At 40.3% G+C, this 18,635-nt stretch overlaps 1 long non-coding RNA gene across 1 annotated transcript in view; it reads left to right on the forward strand.

Moving 5' to 3' along the window:
• The first annotated feature begins 5,565 nt into the window (after positions 1 to 5,565).
• The window catches only part of LOC123995440, a 118,767-nt gene continuing 105,697 nt past the window's right edge, over positions 5,566 to 18,635 (forward strand). The window contains exon 1 of the long non-coding RNA XR_006831834.1: positions 5,566 to 5,818. This is a non-coding gene — a long non-coding RNA (uncharacterized LOC123995440). The remainder of the gene's footprint in view (positions 5,819 to 18,635) is intronic.

The raw sequence follows: 18,635 nt of genomic DNA on the forward strand, positions 1-18,635 counted from the left end.
AGCAAACATCCACTAATAGGCACGTACGTACATGAAACACTTAACAAAACCAAGTGCATCTATTTTAAGTCCTTTTGATTGCATTACACCCTGTGGTGAGAGAGACAAAGGCCTCGTGTATGTGAAAACAACTTTTTGTCTTTTTTTCATGTTTACTTCTATAAGTGTAGGGACCCGGGTCGAGAGGAACCTTGTGAATGTGAGCCTTTCTTCCCATTCCACTATATCCAGGAGACCACGGAACAGGAATTCCTCAATGTGAGGTCACTCATAGTAAAGGGTCTGAAATCATTTTTTTATTTCCAAAAATGTCAAAATCATTTTTTTGCTTTGTCATTATGGGGTAATGTATTGATTTATTAACTACATTTTTTTCAATCACCAATGTTAGTTAGAATAAGGCTGTAATGTAGCAAAATTTGGAAAAAGTCAAGGGGTCTGAATACTTTACGAATGCACTGTACATGTGCCAGGCTCGTAGCGTCATACCCAAGAAGACTAGAGGCTGTAATCACTGCCAAAGCTGCTTCAACAAAGCACTGGGTAAAGGGTCTGAATACTTATCTAAATGTGATATTTCCATTTTTTTATATATATATTTTTTTCATACATTTGCAAACATAAAAAAAACAGTTTTGCTTTGTCATTATTTATTTTTATTTTTATTTTACTAGGCAAGTCAGGTAAGAACAAATTCTTATTTTCAATGACAGCCTAGGAACAGTGGGTTAACTGCCTGTTCAGGGGCAGAACAACAGATTTTGTACCCTGTCAGCTCGGGGTTTTGAACTTGCAACCTTTCGGTTACTAGTCCAATGCTCTAACCACTAGGCTACCCTGCCGGGGGTATTGTGTGTAGATTTATCCATTTTAGAAAAAGGCTGTAATATAACAAAATGTGGAAAAAGTCAAGAGGTGTGAATACTTCTGAATGTGTGTGTAAATTTAAATGTAAACGCTGGCGGTGTGGTCAGCATTTTACGCTCCAAAAATCCCTTAATCCCAAAGAAAGATTAATTCATTTTACAAGACCTGAAGTATCGGCCCTGCTGAGCCTCATGACCCCTTTTACCTCTAGATTACCATTCAGAAGAGAGAAAATGCAACATTTACGCCTCTCACCTAAACAAACCCACTCTTTAGCAGATCTATGAGACGGCCGTTTTATACTTTAATCCCTAATCCATGGAAATATCCAGCAGCATGTGGTTAAATTAAAACAATTATTCTTCACACTAATCCCATGAAGTTAGCTTTGTTTTCCTTAGAGGACAATAGCAGCACACCACTCAACACACACAGATTATCAACCCATGACAGATTGAAGTAGGTATTATCAAGGTCCATAGTAATAATACTGAAATAGTGTGGTTTTAATTAACATAAACTGTCTCTCTTTGTTTTTATTAGATTATTTTCTAATCCTGGGTGACACTTTGGAATAATGACCGACTGTTCTGCAGCTCAGTGAAGAAGAGATAGACCAGCCCACACACTATCTGCTTCATCTATGGAGTCAGCAATGATAAACTAGTGAGAGAGAGAGAGAGAGAGAGAGAGAGAGAGAGAGAGAGAGATCTGACTTGGCTGTGACATCCTCTATCGTGGATATACTGTAGCCCCCCAAAAGCCATTTTTGCACAAACTAGCCCTTTGTGTAGCCTAGCCCGGACCTTGCCTTGCATGTTGCTTGCTGTGTCTAATCTGAATTGTGTACAGTGTATAAACTAATGATTTATATATACACTTGATGACTGACAGGGACACTATTTTGAAGCCACAGCACCTCTATCTTGGCACTCCCAAAACACCATTGTACACTGGTGGGGAAGCTATAGTGTACCACAGTATGAGTCAAAATACCCATAAAACTTAGCGGTTAAACAGAGAAATGGTTCCAATTGTTTTCTACTATTCATTCATTTTTCCTAAAGGGGATTTTTTTTAGAAACACTTAAAATAAGGGCTGTGTTTCGTGTAGGTTTACCTTGGCGAGTTGTTTTGATAACAGTGTAAATCTCTCTCGAACAAGGTGACTTATATCAATATATATGCCGGTACCCCCCCCCCAACAAAAATTGCTAATTAGCTGCTAATGTGGCTATCATACAGAACTACAAATGCCTTGATGCTATGAATGAGACTGCCAAATCGAGGCAATGGTAAGAATCTCTGGATTAACTATCGAAATTTAACTACATTGTGTAATTTATAAAATGGCAAAATGGCCTTAAATTGACAATTCTGTGAACTGTCTTGGGCAAGTTTGAAATTGACACAATATCAGTTAGCAAAGGTGTCAGCTAGAGATGACATGCAGGAGCTTGCAGGGATTTGTAGTTTTGTGTGATGTATACTTTGATGCTAATTAGCATTTTCGAATCGGTGAGTAAATAGAACCGAATACATTGATAAGTCACCTTGTCCGAGACAGATTTACACGGTCATCAAAACCTCATGCCAGGGCAAAACTACACAAAACATTTTAAATGTTTTGAAAATCCCCTATAGGAGAAATGAATGGTGGAAAAACGACTGGAACCATTTCCCTATTTAACCACTAGGTTTTATGGGCATTATGACATGTCCACTGTGGGGCTCTATAGAAATGCATTTATTATTGTCTACATTTGTTTTTGCCACATTTAGTCTATTATTACAGACACCTTAAAGCATACTTTGAAATTATATTTTGTGATGTAAACATACATTTTTTTTATATATACTTAAATACATGTATGTTTGTCCTTGAAAATGTTTCTTGAAATACTGCAGAACTCCATTCATTCCTATTGGACAGGAAGAGGCGCAGCGAGAGGGGTTTTCTCCACCCAAAATCTATCCCTGAAAATAAACCAACAAAGTGAGGCATTTTTTGTTTGGAGGTCAAAGAGAGAGTGTCGAATTTGGATTGAATTGCTAATTTGCTACGTGAGGCTTAAACAAAATACATTTTTGAATAATTAGGTTGTTATGAATGTACTGATATAAGTGGACGCACGTGGCATTTCGTAAATAAAAAAAATACTATCTTAGTTGTGTCTGTTTTCATAGAGATAGATAGAGGACTCATCATGGATATAATCTGTTTTAGCATGGACTTCGACCATTTTAAAGTAGTCAACTGGGTGGGGATTACTATCATTTGGGAGCAATCAGAAAAACATTGACTACTTTTATAAGGAGATAGCCTCAATGGCACTGCCCATGCTGTCAAAGACGCTCTAATGTCTAAACGGTGGCTTCAAAACCTCTCATTGGCCATTAGTAAATAGCATCAGCAATCCAGGACGTGTATAAATATCATTGGTAGAAAGTAGAAAACCCAGTGCTACAATAAAAGGACTTTGGCAGAAACACTGGTAGAAACAAGCCATTGATTCAAGGCATACTCTATCGCATTTACAAAACAAGTCCATCACAGTAATCTTGTTTTGTAGGTCTTATCATAACACTGTTGTTACTGGAAGCCAGTGCTATATTCTAATCTATGTTGACTGCAAATGAGGCTGGTGGGAGAAGCTATAGGAGGGTGGGTTTATTTTTAATGAATGGAATGGAATTAATGATAAGGAGACAAACATGTTTGATTTATCTCACCTTTATTTAACAAGGTAGGCCAGTTGAGAACAAGTTCTCATTTACAACCGCGACCTCTGGCCAAGATAAAGCAAAGCAGTTCGATACATACAACAACACAGAGTTACACATGGAGTAAACAAACATACAGTCAATAATATAATAGAAAAACAAGTCTATTTACAATGTGTGCAAATGAGGTGCGATAAGGGAGGTAAAGGCAATAAATAGGCCATGGTGGCGAAGTAAATACAATATAGCAATTAAACACTGGAATGGTAGATGTGCAGTAGATGAATGTGCAAAGTAGAAATACTGGGGTGCAAAGGAGCAAGATAAATAAATAAATACAGTAGGGGATGAGGTAGTTGTTTGGGCTATTTACAGATGTACAGGTGCAGTGATCTGTGAGCTGCTCTGGCAGTTGGTGCTTAAAGCTAGTGAGGGAGATAAGTGTCTCCAGTTTCAGTGATTTTTGTAGTTCGTTCCAGTCATTGGCAGCAGAGAACTGGAAGGAAAGGCAGCCAAAGGAGAAATTGGCTTTGGGGGTGACCAGTGAGATATACTTGCTGGAGCGAGTGCTACAGGTCGGTGCTGCTATGGTGACCAGCGAACGGAGATAAGGCGGGGCTTTACCTAGCAGGGTCTTGTTGATGACCTGGAGCCAGTGGGTTTGGTGACGAGTATGAAGCGAGGGCCAGCCAGTGAGGGCCAGCCAACGAGAGCGTACAGGTCGCAGTGGTGGGTAGTATATGGAGCTTTGGTGGCAAAACGGACGGCACTGTGATAGACTGCATCCAATTTGAAGAGGAGAGTTTTGGAGGCTATTTTGTAAATGACATCGCCGAAGTCGAGGATCGGTAGCATGTTCAGTTTTACGAGGGTATGTTTGGCAGCATGAGTGAAGGATGCTTTGTTGCAAAATAGCAAGCCAATTCTACATTTCATTTTGGATTCTAGATGCTTAATGTGAGTCTGGAAGGAGAGTTTACAGTCTAACCAGACACCTAGGTATTTGTAGTTGTCTACATATTCTAAGTCAAAACCATCCAGAGTAGTGATGCTGGTGGGTATAAACCCTCCCCAGGTATAAACCCTCAGCCCTTGAATTACGTTTTACATCGTAACATCCAAATATCCCTTTCCCAAACGAGGGAGTGATGATCAGAGAGACAAAGTCCACTTTGCACATGTTTGGACCCATCTACTTGCCATTGTTTTCAAAGACACCTTTCTGTCTGCAGTCCAAACACGTTATTTTTTTGACCCTCTCAGCCCTTTCGCTAGCCAATTTCCCTTGGTGTTAATCACCGAATGCAGTTTGAACGCAATCTTAAGTGGAGGTCCAATTCACTAACATTTACATTTACATTTACGTCATTTAGCAGACGCTCTTATCCAGAGCGACTTACAAATTGGTGCATTCACCTTATGACATCCAGTGGAACAGTCACTTTACAATAGTGCATCTAAATCTTAAAGGGGGGTGAGAGGGATTACTTATCCTATCCTAGGTATTCCTAGCGTAAACCCCTAGGCCCTCGATTAAAGTAGTAAAACAGTAAGCAATATTGACCTATTACAAGTAATTTCGGTACCATTAGCTAAATTAGGCCTACCAGTGAACAGCTGAGATGTCAAAGCACCATCAGTGCAAAGTGAAAGCAACGGGGTGATGTTGTTGTTGTTGTTGATGGCATATCATCCGTGTGTAATTCTGGCACCATAATGTTTCCAATAACTTTCTTTTGATTTGAACTGAAAAGAAACGCTAAAACTGCAGAAAAACGTAAAAGCATTTGGTGGTATTCATGGCCCTACAGCATACATGGCCAGTGTAGCTGGCTGCTGTTGTTGCCAGAGCAACGGGACGGGTCCCCATCCTTTGCCAATCAGCGTTCGTTTCCTTCCTGCTCATCGCGAGAGCTTTGTACTGTGTTTGATTGAAGAGTTGCAGTGACCTCATCCCTCCAGCAGCTGCTGCGACGAGGACCTCTTTTTCCTGCAACTTTTTTTTGTATGAACTTCGAAGTTGAACAATCGCAAAAGGAAGCAGACACTTGGAGTAAGCGGGAACATCGCATAACAAAAGATAATAATACTATTTTGTTGACGTTTTCGTGGTGTAAATCTGAAAAGTCGACTCGCACTTTAAAAAATATTTTTCGTGGCCAAACATTGTGATAGCAGTTTTCCCTGGAATCTGTGTCTTACAACCGCGGAGGTGGGGAGAAGAAAGGTGAGTTTTCTGCTACGCTTTGATTCATATACGAGTATATTGCATGCCACGATGCACTGTGCTGTGGCGAACAGGAGGAGATATTCAGAAAACTGACGGATGTAAACGTGCTGTTTGGGCTATTCAACTAACTAAGCTAAATGTAGATGAAATTACTTTGTAAAGGTAGATAAAAACAGTTATAGGTAGATACAATACACGTTAGCTTGTGAGGAGAGGCTGAAAATTGGAAGTGATGAGTTTAGATACGATGAAAGGTGATGGTGCAAGGTGTACGAGCGAGAGTAATGTTAGTAAATGTTGTTTTATATGCATTCCGTTGCTTCCTCGATGCCACAATCTCTATCGAAGACATGCGGCTTCCATTTTCACCTCGCTCTTGAAGCGCAACGTTGCACATTTTGAATCGGGTAGAATAATCTGATTTTCTAGCATGGTTACCCTTGACATCTCTCTCTCCTTCTCTTCACAACAAGATGAGCACACGCTACTGCTGGCTATATTGAACCAGTTGTCCCCTTGGTTTGGGAACCATGGCATGTGGGGGCAATTTGATATTGTTTAGCTCAGGGGTCTCCAACCTTTTCTAGCATGACAGTTAAACATTTCGCGAGCTTCACATGATCTTTTCTAGCTTTCAAAGAGGGCACGTCTCTACTCCTCCCCTCTGCAGCTCTTCCCCAGGTCCTTAGTGTACAAGAGAAAGTAGTGCACTAATGTCAATATACCTACTAATGGTTAATACAATCTGTGACCCCCCCAAACATAGAATAAAAATATTTTATATTTAAAAAAAATGTTTTTCAGTTTTATTTAGCCTCGTTTTATATATATATATATATATTTGGTTTTTCACTCAAAATTACAATTGTTAATAGAGAAGATAGGATGTTCTGAGTCTGTCAATGATTGCATCACATCAGAAGACAACATTTTTAGGTCTGGAAGAAAACTAACAAATTTAGATTAGAGTGTAATTCCACTTTAATTGAGCATCTGGCCCTTTAATTACATCTAGTGTGCCATCTAATGTACTGGTCTAGCATGGTTCTGTACTTCTGCTGCTCATTTAATGGCAAATAACAAATAATGGATACAAATTATATACTTACTCATGATATACTTCTGCCAGGTAAGTCTACTTTGCAGTTAACATTTAATTGACAAGGTTTTAGGGGGGAAGGTATTTCTATCATCCCACAAGACTGTTATCACATCAACTGCTAGTGATCGGCATTTCTAGTCTTTTCTGTGAGCTGGATCATTTGGCTCCCAAACAGCTCTTTGTTCAGTTATGCTTAGAAATGCAACTAAAACCATAAAAAGTCACTAATTTAAAGCCTTAAACGTTGCCTACTATTATCTCAGATTGTGAAATGTGAGTTCAAATACATTTTTCCCAGACCTTAAATAATAATATCTAACCTTTTTAACTAGGCAAGTCAGTTATGAACAAATTCTTATTTTACAATGACAGCCTACCCCCGGCCAAACCCTCCCTTAACCCGGCCAAACCCTCCCTTAACCCGGACGACACTGGGCCAATGGCGAGGCGCCCTATGGGACTCTCGATCACGGCCGGTTGATCCAGGGTCTGTAGTGACATCTCTAGCATTGAGATGCAGTGCCTTAGACCGCTGCTCCACAGATGGCCTGCAAAAGAAAGGTAGACTATTTAACTCATTGAAATAATGTGTGTGGAACAATGAGTCTCTCCTTACTGTCGTTCCTGAGGAATTACCACCTTCAGATAATGTTTTTTTACAAGATAATTGATGTCTGGAGCTCAATAAGCAATAATAAGAGTATACAAATCAGGAAGACAAATGAAAAATATTGTCACACCTGTATTTGGGGAGTTTCCCCCATTCTTCTCTACAGATCCTCTCACGCTCTGTCAGGTTATAGGGGGAGCGTCACTGCACAGCTATTTTCAGGTCTCTCCAGAGATGTTGGATCGGATTCAATTCCGGGCTCTGGCAGGGCTACTCAAGGACATTCAGAGACTTTTCCTGAAACCACTCCTGCGCTGTCTTAGTTGTGTGCTTAGGGTCGTTGTCCTGTTGGAAGGTGAACCTTTGCCCGCAGTCTGAAGGTTTTCATCAATGATCTCTCTGTACTTTGCTCCGTTCATCTTTTCCCTCGATCCTGACTAGTCTCCCAGTCCCCGCTGCTAAAAAAACATCCCCACAGCATGATGCTGCCACCACCACCATGCTTCACTGTAGGGTTGGTGCCTGGTTTCCTCCTGATGTGACACTTCTCATTCAGGCCAAGGAATTCAATCTTGGTTTCATCAGACCAGAGAATCTTGTTTCTCATGGTCTGAGAATCCTTTGTGCCTTTTGGCAAACTCCAACAGGTTGTCGTGCCTTGTACTGACGAGTGGCTTCCGTCTAGCCACTCTATCATAAAGGCCTGATTGGTGGAGTGCTGCAGAGATGGTTGTTCTCCCATCTCCACAGAGGAACTCTGTCAATGGAGGCCAGATGCTCGCTGGCTTCCCTTGCCTTCAATGTTATGGGGTGGCAACTCTTTTGGACCCGACAGAATCAGATTGACGCTCTACGTGTCGGACATCTGAGGGGCCACTGATTCCCTCGCTCTCCTGAGAGATACATTCAACCTCTTGTGAAGCTACTGGAGATCAAGACAAAGGAGGGTAGAGGAGCAATCATTGGATGAGTAGTTTGTGAGCTGAGCAGATGCTGTTAGATTACAATATTTATACTTTTTTTTCCTGACCATTCAGAACAGTGTAAACAACACAAAGAAGTGTACCAGAGATTCCGTTGTAACGGAGATAAAATATGCAGTCTTTATTACAGCAGATTAAACAGTTGCATGTGATTTGTGAATTGCGGTTTATTTATTGTTTACACTAATTATTAAACTCCCTTTTAATTTTTTTTATTTTAAAACTAAAATGCTTGATTGCATTTCAAAGCATGAATGTCTCATATGCTGTGTGATGGCACAAACGGATGAATGATTGATACAGTAGCCTATATATTAAAATATAAGCCTAAGTAAATGATGGTATTAAGACTAAACAGGACGTGCTCTTAGGCCTACAGCTCAATGGTGGTTATACGAGGCTGCTATACGAATCATACTAATGATAACAACTTTACTTATTATTATAATGATGATCATAATACTTGTAATAATAACAATAAGAAATAGTATAGTAGTGAAAGCTGTGTGCATATTATGTATGACAAACAGGTGTTGTTGGATTACGATATTACCTTTCTGCCTGTTTGGAACAGTGTTAACAACACTAAATAAGTCTAAGTCGTGCCAGTGTATTCTAACGGGAAAAAACAAACAAATTGTAAATGTTTTACCTCATAGCAAAGATTTAAATACAGACAAATCTGTGAAATTGTTTTATCTGACATTTTGTCGTTGCGTGAGGCTTGGTGCTCACGGAATCGGTAGGCTATTGAACAAACACTCAAACAGGCAACAGACCCAAGATCTGCCCTACATCTGTATATACACACAGTACATTTAGCAGTCAAAAGTTTGGAAACACCTACTCATTCAGGGCTTTTCTTTATTTGGACTGTTTTCTACATTGTAGAATAATAGAAGACATCAACACTGTGAAATAACACATGGAATCATGTAGTAACCAAAAAAAGTGTTAAACAAATCAAAATATGTTTTATATATGAGATTCTTCAAAGTAGCCACCTTTTGCCTTGACAGCTTTTCATACTCTTGGCATTCACGCAGTCTCCTCTGAACAGTTGATGTGTTTGTTACTTGAACTCTGTGAAGCATTTATTTGGGCTGCAATGTTTTGAGGCTGGTAACTCTAATGAACTTATCCTCTGCAGCAGAGGTATCTCTAGGTTTTTCCCTCCCGTGGTGGTCCTCATGAGAGCCAGTTTCATCCTAGGTCTTGATGGTTTTTGCGACGGCTCTTGATGAACTTTCAAAGTTCTTGACATTTTCTGGATTCACTGACCTTTGTCTTTATTTGAGCTGTTTTTGCCATGTTACCAAATAGGGCTATATTCTGCATACCCCCCTACCTTGTCACAACACAACTGATTGGCTCAAACGTATTAAGAAGGAACGAAATTCCACAAATGAACTTTTAATAAGGCACACATGTTAATTGAAATGCATTCCAGGTGACGACTCACTCATGAAGCTGGTTGAGAGAATGCCAAGAGTGTACAAAGCTGTCATCAAGGCAAAGGGTGGCTACTTTGAAGGATCTTGTATATTAAATATATTTTGATTTGTTTCAACACTTTGTTTTGCTTATGAAGAGTTCTGACTTCTAAACTTGAAACATTGTTTGTCGTCAGGTATCCTATGGAAAGGACAAGGGCCACAGTCTGGTTTCTACACCAGAAGTTAGTGGTTATCTGTAGGAGGAATGTATATGGTGGATTTAATTAAGGTTGGATATGAACCAGGGGTTTGGAATGTTACTGATTAAGGGAAAGGCCATCACATGGCTGCGGTCACTGATGGTGGTGGTTGAGCTGAGGTTTAGTGAGGAATGGGGGTTGAGGTCAGGTCAGGTCACTGATGGGTGGAGAGCTGTGGTTTAGTGGGGAATGGGGGTTGAGGTCAGGTCACTGATGAGGGTGGAGAGCTGAGGTTTAGTGGGGAATGGGGGTTGAGGTCAGATCAGATCACTGAGGGTGGAGAGCTGTGGTTTAGTGGGGAATGGGGGTTGAAGTCAGGTGACTGAGGGTGGAGAGCTGTGGTTTAGTGAGGAATGGGGGTTGAGGTCAGGTCACTGATGAGGGTGGAGAGATGTGGGGAATGGGGGCTCAGGTCAGGTCACTGATGAGGGTGGAGAGATGGGGGCTCAGGTCAGGTCAGTGATGAGGGTGGAGAGATGTGGGGAATGGGGGGTTGAGGTCATGTCACTGATGAGGGTGGAGAGCTGTGGTTTAGTGAGGAATGGGAGTTGAGGTCAGGTCACTGATGGGGGTGGAGAGCTGTGGTTTAGTGAGGAATGGGGGTTGAAGTCAGGTGACTGAGGGTGGAGAGATGTGGGGAATGGGGGTTGAGGTCAGGTCACTGAGGGTGGAGAGATATGGGGGTTGAGGTCAGGTCACTGATAATGGTGGAGAGATGTGGTTTAGTGAGGAATGGGGGGGGGCCCAGGTCAGGTCACATTAAGGGAGAAGGAACAGCTTATTACCCACATCACTTAACTTCCTGCCTAGCAATAAAGATGTCATGTTTAGAGGGAAGGAGGAGGTCCCCTGTATTGGAGTACATGGACATGGTGGGAACCAATCTTTGTCTGTTCAGCTGTCTGACCTGTTGGTTTGAGCTCTTATAGTTGTCTGTCCATTTTCACTATGTTATGTAGAACCTAACAGTTACTACATGATTCCATATGTGTTATTTCATAGTTTTGATGTCTTCACTATTATTCTACAATGTAGAAAATAGTACAAATTGAGAAAAACCCTTGAATGAGTAGGTGTGTTGTAACTTTTGTCTGGTACTATATATGGGTGATTTATAAAGCCAGGGACATCTAACAGTTAGGCTATTGATTGTAGACCTAATTAAGTTTGTTTGCTCTCTCTCCTCAATTTTCTTAGACAATTAGGCTAAGACCTATTTACACAGGACTAGTATTACTAGAGAACGTTGGTTATGTAAATATGACCCCAGAATGTCAGTTTATTCCAGAGGACGATTCGGACTGGATTCGTTTTTCTCCAGACTGCCCCCTGTAATTCTCTATAGATTTTTTTTCTCCAATAAATTGATTGTTATGACGGAAGCCTGGAGTTTTTTTTTTCTTCTTCTAGGTGTGAAGATAGTCCAGACGATAACAAGGTGACACCGATAACTCCAGCCTGAGTCCCAAGTTTCCACAGCATCTTTGGTATAGTGTCGCCATGATATTTAAATTGAGGAAGTATGTTCAGAATCATTAGGATGTTCAGAATCATTAGGATATTTCAGCGATCAACAGTAGACGTCCTTAATGCCCCCCCCCAGCCTTCAGATGTGAGCATAGTCATAAACTTGCACTTCAGATGTGAGCATAGTCATAAACTTGCACTTCAGATGTGAGCATAGTCATAAACTTGCACTTCAGATGTGAGCATAGTCTTAAACTTGCACTTTAGATGTGAGCATAGTCTTAAACTTGCACTTCAGATGTGAGCATAGTCTTAAACTTGCACTTCAGATGTGAGCATAGTCTTAAACTTGCACTTCAGATGTGAGCATAGTCTTAAACTTGCACTTCAGATGCGTTTTCAGTCTATTGAAGGTGAAAGTGAACTTATCATTTTCAAACGTTTAGGTCAGTTGTATGCTGATTTGGGATTTTATTAAACAACAAGCGTTACGTTAACTAGGCACAATATTATTATTTTTTTAAACCGACGCATTTGGCAAGATTCAATTCATACACACAAAAACGCATGAACAAAATCATTCACCTTGAATGTTGGTACATGTAGGTCCTTCATATATAGGCCATGCTGCAGCGGTAAATAAACTTTATCCAAACCGTTATTGTTTTCATGCTCAAACCGCCTGTCAAACTCAGACATTTCTCTCAACACAGGGATGTCGATTTGCACGGGTCTAATATTATCAGAGGACGTTGGAGTTGGTTATTCTGTCTGGATTTGTTTCTCTCCAGCCAGGTACAAATGAGTGACATGGCTGATTCCGACAGGACTAAAATGACAGATGTGATGTTTTGTGCTTGTGCACATAATTACATTCCCCCAACCACCCCCAGTAAAACGAATCCCATCCCAATAGGGTTTAAAGCATTGTTTTCAATCCCAAAATACTGGTTAATTTAGCTATTATGCACATAGAAACATAGAGAAAGATGCCAATTCTATGGGACACTGAAGATAATTTTTCAGAACCGCAGCCAGCAGCCATATCCAACGCACATTTTGTTATAAAACAATATTATATTTATTAGTATTTCACCATAATTGTTTACATGATATAAAAATATACAATGACACTATCACATATCTTCGAGTGTTGGACTATGCAATTCCTGTGGCTTCCGCAATGGATTAGTCAACTGAGACTGGTGCAAAAATGAGATTTGAGACTGCTCGACTAAAGAAACCTCGGTCGATCAACTAAACAATCGGCCAGTCGACTAAATGGGGTCAGCCCTATTGGGGTTTACTGAGAAAGGTGCGACAAACCAACGACAATGAATGAATCGTCAGCGGGCGGTCCTGTGGTCGAAACAGCTTGTTGATGAGAGTTTGAAGGAGAACGACAAGAATCGTGCTAACAGGCAGGTCCACAAATAACAGCAACACACAACTCGTCGGTCCTTGTCAGGGATGGGTTTATTACAGCAGACGCCCACACTGGGTTCCACTCCTATCAGCTAAACACAAGAAGAAGAGGCTCCAGTGGGCATCGCCATCACCAACACTGGACAATTGAGGAAAGGAAAAACACTGCCTGGTCTGATGAATTCCCGTTGCGTCATGCAGATGACAGTCAGGATTTGGGGTAAGCAGCATCAGACCATGGCCCCATCCTGCATGGTGTCAACGGTACGGGCTGGTGGTGTAATGGTGTGGGGAATGATTTCCTGGCACACGTTAGGTCCCTTGATACCAATTGAGCAACGTTTCCATGCACCAAATTCGGGCTGTTCTGGAAGCTATGGGGGGGGAAGGGGGTCCCGACCCTTTACTAGGATGAATGTACCTAATAAACTGGCCACTGAGTCTGTTCCAACTACGAGCTGCACTTTTTGGAATAAATCCGTCCCGTCTGTTTTCCACTTCAGATACTTTGCAAACTACTAGTGTCATTTTAAAATGTGTCAGCCTTTAACCCTCTTAAACACAGACCGGTTCCACACTGAAAATATGCAAAACATTAGTTTGATAAAGACAAAAAAAAAAGTGTTTTCATCAGAATCATTAAGCATATTCCTCACCAAACAGATGTTGTGGCTGTGATTTGTCACCAAGCAGTGTTCATTGTAGAAATGTTCATCCATTTTGGAAAATTCCAAACTGTAAAAAATAGCCATAAAATATCTTTCTTGACTGTGATAACGGCTCGGGGAAATGAGAGCATCTTGTCTGCTAAGACAACAAAACAAGGCTATACCATCGCAGCCATATGCTTCTACAAGCAAGTTCCTCTGCTGTGGTTACTGCCTTTTGATCATTCTGTTCCATCATATAACCAGTTGATAGTACAGATTGTGTTCCATGATATAACCAGTTGACAGTTCAGATTGTGTTCCATCATATAACCAGTTGATAGTTCAGATTGTGTTCCATAATATAACCAGGTGATAGTATAGATTGTGTTCCATGATATAATATAACCAATTGATAGTACAGATTGTGTTCCATAATATAACCAATTGATAGTACAGATTGTGTTCCATAATATAACCAATTGATAGTATAGATTGTGTTCCATAATATAACCAATTGATAGTACAGATTGTGTTCCATGATATAATATAACCAGTTGATAGTACAGATTGTGTTCCATGATATAATATAACCAGTTGATAGTACAGATTGTGTTCATCATATAACAAATTAATAGTACAGATTGTGTTCCATGATAGTTCAGATTGTGTTCCATGATATAATATAACCAGTTGATAGTACAGATTGTGTTCCATCATATAACCAATTGATAGTACAGATTGTGTTCCATGATATAATATAACCAGTTGATAGTACAGATTGTGTTCCATGATATAACCAATTGATAGTACAGATTGTGTTCCATCATATAACCAGTTGATAGTTCAGATTGTGTTCCATCATATAACCAGTTGATAGTACAAATTGTGTTCCATGATATAACCAGTTGATAGTACAGATTGTGTTCCATGATATAATATAACCAGTTGATAGTTCAGATTGTGTTCCATCATATAACCAGTTGATAGTTCAGATTGTGTTCCATCATATAACCAGTTGATAGTACAGATTGTGTTCCATGATATAACCAGTTGATATTACAGATTGTGTTCCATGATATAATATAACCAGTTGATAGTACAGATTGTGTTCCATGATATAATATAACCAGTTGATAGTACAGATTGTGTTCCATGATATAACCAGTTGATAGTACAAATTGTGTTCCATGATATAATATAACCAGTTGATAGTACAAATTGTGTTCCATGATATAATATAACCAGTTGATAGTACAAATTGTGTTCCATGATATAATATAACCAGTTGATAGTACAGATTGTGTTCCATGATATAACCAGTTGATAGTACAGATTGTGTTCCATGATATAACCAGTTGATAGTTCAGATTGTGTTCCATGATATAACCAGTTGATAGTACAGATTGTGTTCCATGATATAACCAGTTGATAGTACAGATTGTGTTCCATGATATAACCAGTTGATAGTTCAGATTGTGTTCCATCATATAACCAGTTGATAGTACAGATTGTGTTCCATGATATAATATAACCAGTTGATAGTACAGATTGTGTTCCATGATATAACCAGTTGATAGTACAGATTGTGTTCCATTATATAATATAACCAGTTGATAGTACGGTTTCAATAAATTTGTCTTAAATGTCACTTGTTTTTTAAAAATTGACTGAATATTAAGGCTGTCCCTGACAAACAAAAATATATATTGGTCGACCGAGAGTCGTCTGTTCTTTCGACCAATCGTTTAGACACACCCTTTAAAATATATATATATACTTTGCCTGATGCTTTAAGCACTGCGATTTAAAAATCTTAGACACACAGATTACTAAAGAAGAAGATCAGTATTGCCTAACAAGAAGGAAAAAAACTAGTCTGTCCCTCCCACTGCTTCTGTCCGTGGCAGATTCTGCCATTACGCTCCTGTGGTCGCCGGTAATTGGCTTCACCAGTGGTGGGCAACATTTTCCCATTTGGAGTGTCAATTTATGGTACCATTTCTACTGATCTGCAGGCCGGTTATGGTTTTCATGTGCACATTTTTGTGGAATAGTTTATAATACCAGCTTCATATCTCAAAACCAATGTCATGTGGGTAATCTAAAAGTATATCTACATGATTCAAATCTAAAAGTACATATTGCCAATATGTAAAAATAATAGCCTACATTAAAGCCAACAAATATCATTGCAGGACGAAAATATCAGGATCAAAAATAAATATCCTATAAATCACATTGGCTGTGCATGGCCTGTCTGCAACGGACTTGAAACATTGTCAGCTATTAACTTGGGCCCTGCTAGCTAACTTGCAACATTGTATCAGCTATTAACTTGGGCCCTGCTAGCTAACTTGCAACATTGTATCAGCTATTAACTTGGGCCCTGCTAGCTAACTTGCAACATTGTGTCAGCTATTAACTTGGGCCCTGCTAGCTAACTTGCAACATTGTGTCAGCTATTAACTTGGGCCCTGCTAGCTAACTTGCAACATTGTGTCAGCTATTAACTTGGGCCCTGCTAGCTAACTTGCAACATTGTGTCAGCTATTAACTTGGGCCCTGCTAGCTAACTTGCAACATTGTGTCAGCTATTAACTTGGGCCCTGCTAGCTAACTTGCAACATTGTGTCAGCTATTAACTTGGGCCCTGCTAGCTAACGTGCAACATTGTCAGCTATTAACTTGGGCCCTGCTAGCTAACGTGCAACATTGTGTCAGCTATTAACTTGTGCCCTGCTAGCTAACTTGCAACATTGTGTCAGCTATTAACTTGGGCCCTGCTAGCTAACTTGCAACATTGTGTCAGCTAGCAGGGCCCAAGTTAATAGCTAACAATGTTGCAAGTTAGCTAGCAGGGCCCAAGTTAATAGCTAACTTGCAACATTGTGTCAGCTATTAACTTGGGCCCTGCTAGCTAACTTGCAACATTGTGTCAGCTATTAACTTGGGCCCTGCTAGCTAACTTGCAACATTGTGTCAGCTATTAACTTGGGCCCTGCTAGCTAACTTGCAACATTGTATCAGCTATTAACTTGGGCCCTGCTAGCTAACTTGCAACATTTTGTCAGCTATTAACTTGGGCCCTGCTAGCTAACTTGCAACATTGTGTCAGCTATTAACTTGGGCCCTGCTAGCTAACTTGCAACATTGTGTCAGCTATTAACTTGGGCCCTGCTAGCTAACGTGCAACATTGTCAGCTATTAACTTGGGCCCTGCTAGCTAACGTGCAACATTGTGTCAGCTATTAACTTGGGCCCTGCTAGCTAACTTGCAACATTGTGTCAGCTATTAACTTGGGCCCTGCTAGCTAACTTGCAACATTGTGTCAGCTATTAACTTGGGCCCTGCTAGCTAACTTGCAACATTGCGTCAGCTATTAACTTGGGCCCTGCTAGCTAACTTGCAACATTGTATCAGCTATTAACTTGGGCCCTGCTAGCTAACTTGCAACATTTTGTCAGCTATTAACTTGGGCCCTGCTAGCTAACGTGCAACATTGTGTCAGCTATTAACTTGGGCCCTGCTAGCTAACGTGCAACATTGTGTCAGCTATTAACTTGGGCCCTGCTAGCTAACGTGCAACATTGTGTCAGCTATTAACTTGGGCCCTGCTAGCTAACTTACAACATTGTATCAGCTATTAACTTGGGCCCTTAGTTTCCTGCAGAGTAGGCCGTCTGCCCGGAGAGTAGGCTGTTTACGCAGGGATAAGAAGTAATCAGGTAGGTCTTTAAAAAACAACATTTCCACTGGATTGGAGCAGGACATTTTTCCCTTCATGCTGAGTGGTCATCCAAAGGGAGAGAGCTGGAAATATGATTTCAATGGGCCACGTTGAGGAACTATTGTCATTCTCAATGGATGTGAAAACACTTTGTTTACTTATGTTTTTGAGGCGAAGAAAAAAATGGACTTGGAGAAGCTCCACAGTGATGGTGAGTTAAGACGATCAGAAATAGTATCAGAACCCCAAATAGGCACATAGAAATGTAGCCTTATACATGTGTAAGTTTATTTTTGTTATTTTTCTGTATAAGAGTTTATTTTTTATTTTTTAATCATGCCATTACTCAATCAGTCAAATGCCCATCCCTAACCCACTTATAGAAGTAGCCTAAATTCCCATTCCACTCATATTTCCCTGTAATGCAGAGTGAGGCAGGAAAAATCAGATCGGAGATTGAATTCCCAAACTGAATGACTAACTTGTCACTCTGACAACTCCAAGCGGGGCTCATTCTTATATAAAGTTGTAAGTAGGACGGCCAAGCAGGGGTTTTGGCAGTGCCTTCACTCACTGAGAGCACTATCTGGCTGGTCCTTACAGAGTCAGGGAAAAGAGGTCATTTGAACCCTCCTTCTCTCCAATCCCCATTTCAAGTTTGATTCTGCCCAGCTTGCCTGCAAAGCCCTGAGAGGATCTGCAACTAAAGTATACACAGATCTTTATCGTGCTCTCAGTGAGTGAAACAAAACCACCTGGCTTAACTATGATCTACCCCAACCTGTAAATGAGCCACTGGGTTGTCAGAGTGACAAAATTGAGTCGTCAGATTCAGTGATGGTCCCTCCGCCTCTCTACATTACAGGAAATGTGAGTGGAAATGAAATTTCAAATTTCACTCAAAGTAGAGATGGAGGCATTTGGCATGATTAATAATGAACAGAGTCAAAAATAAAAATAAACCTTATCTAGAAAAAAATGTAAAAAGTAAACACACATGTATGGAGCTACGACTCTATGTTCTTATATTTGGGTTTACAATGTGTGTAGCTGACACAATGTTTTGCGTTAGCAGAATTTAAGTGTAGCTGACCTGTGTTGCAGGGGCCCAGTTATTAGCTGACACAATGTTGCGTTAGCTAGCAGAGACTAA

The sequence above is a fragment of the Oncorhynchus gorbuscha genome, linkage group LG14 (genome assembly GCF_021184085.1).
Source record: "Oncorhynchus gorbuscha isolate QuinsamMale2020 ecotype Even-year linkage group LG14, OgorEven_v1.0, whole genome shotgun sequence".
NCBI lineage: Eukaryota > Metazoa > Chordata > Actinopteri > Salmoniformes > Salmonidae > Oncorhynchus > Oncorhynchus gorbuscha.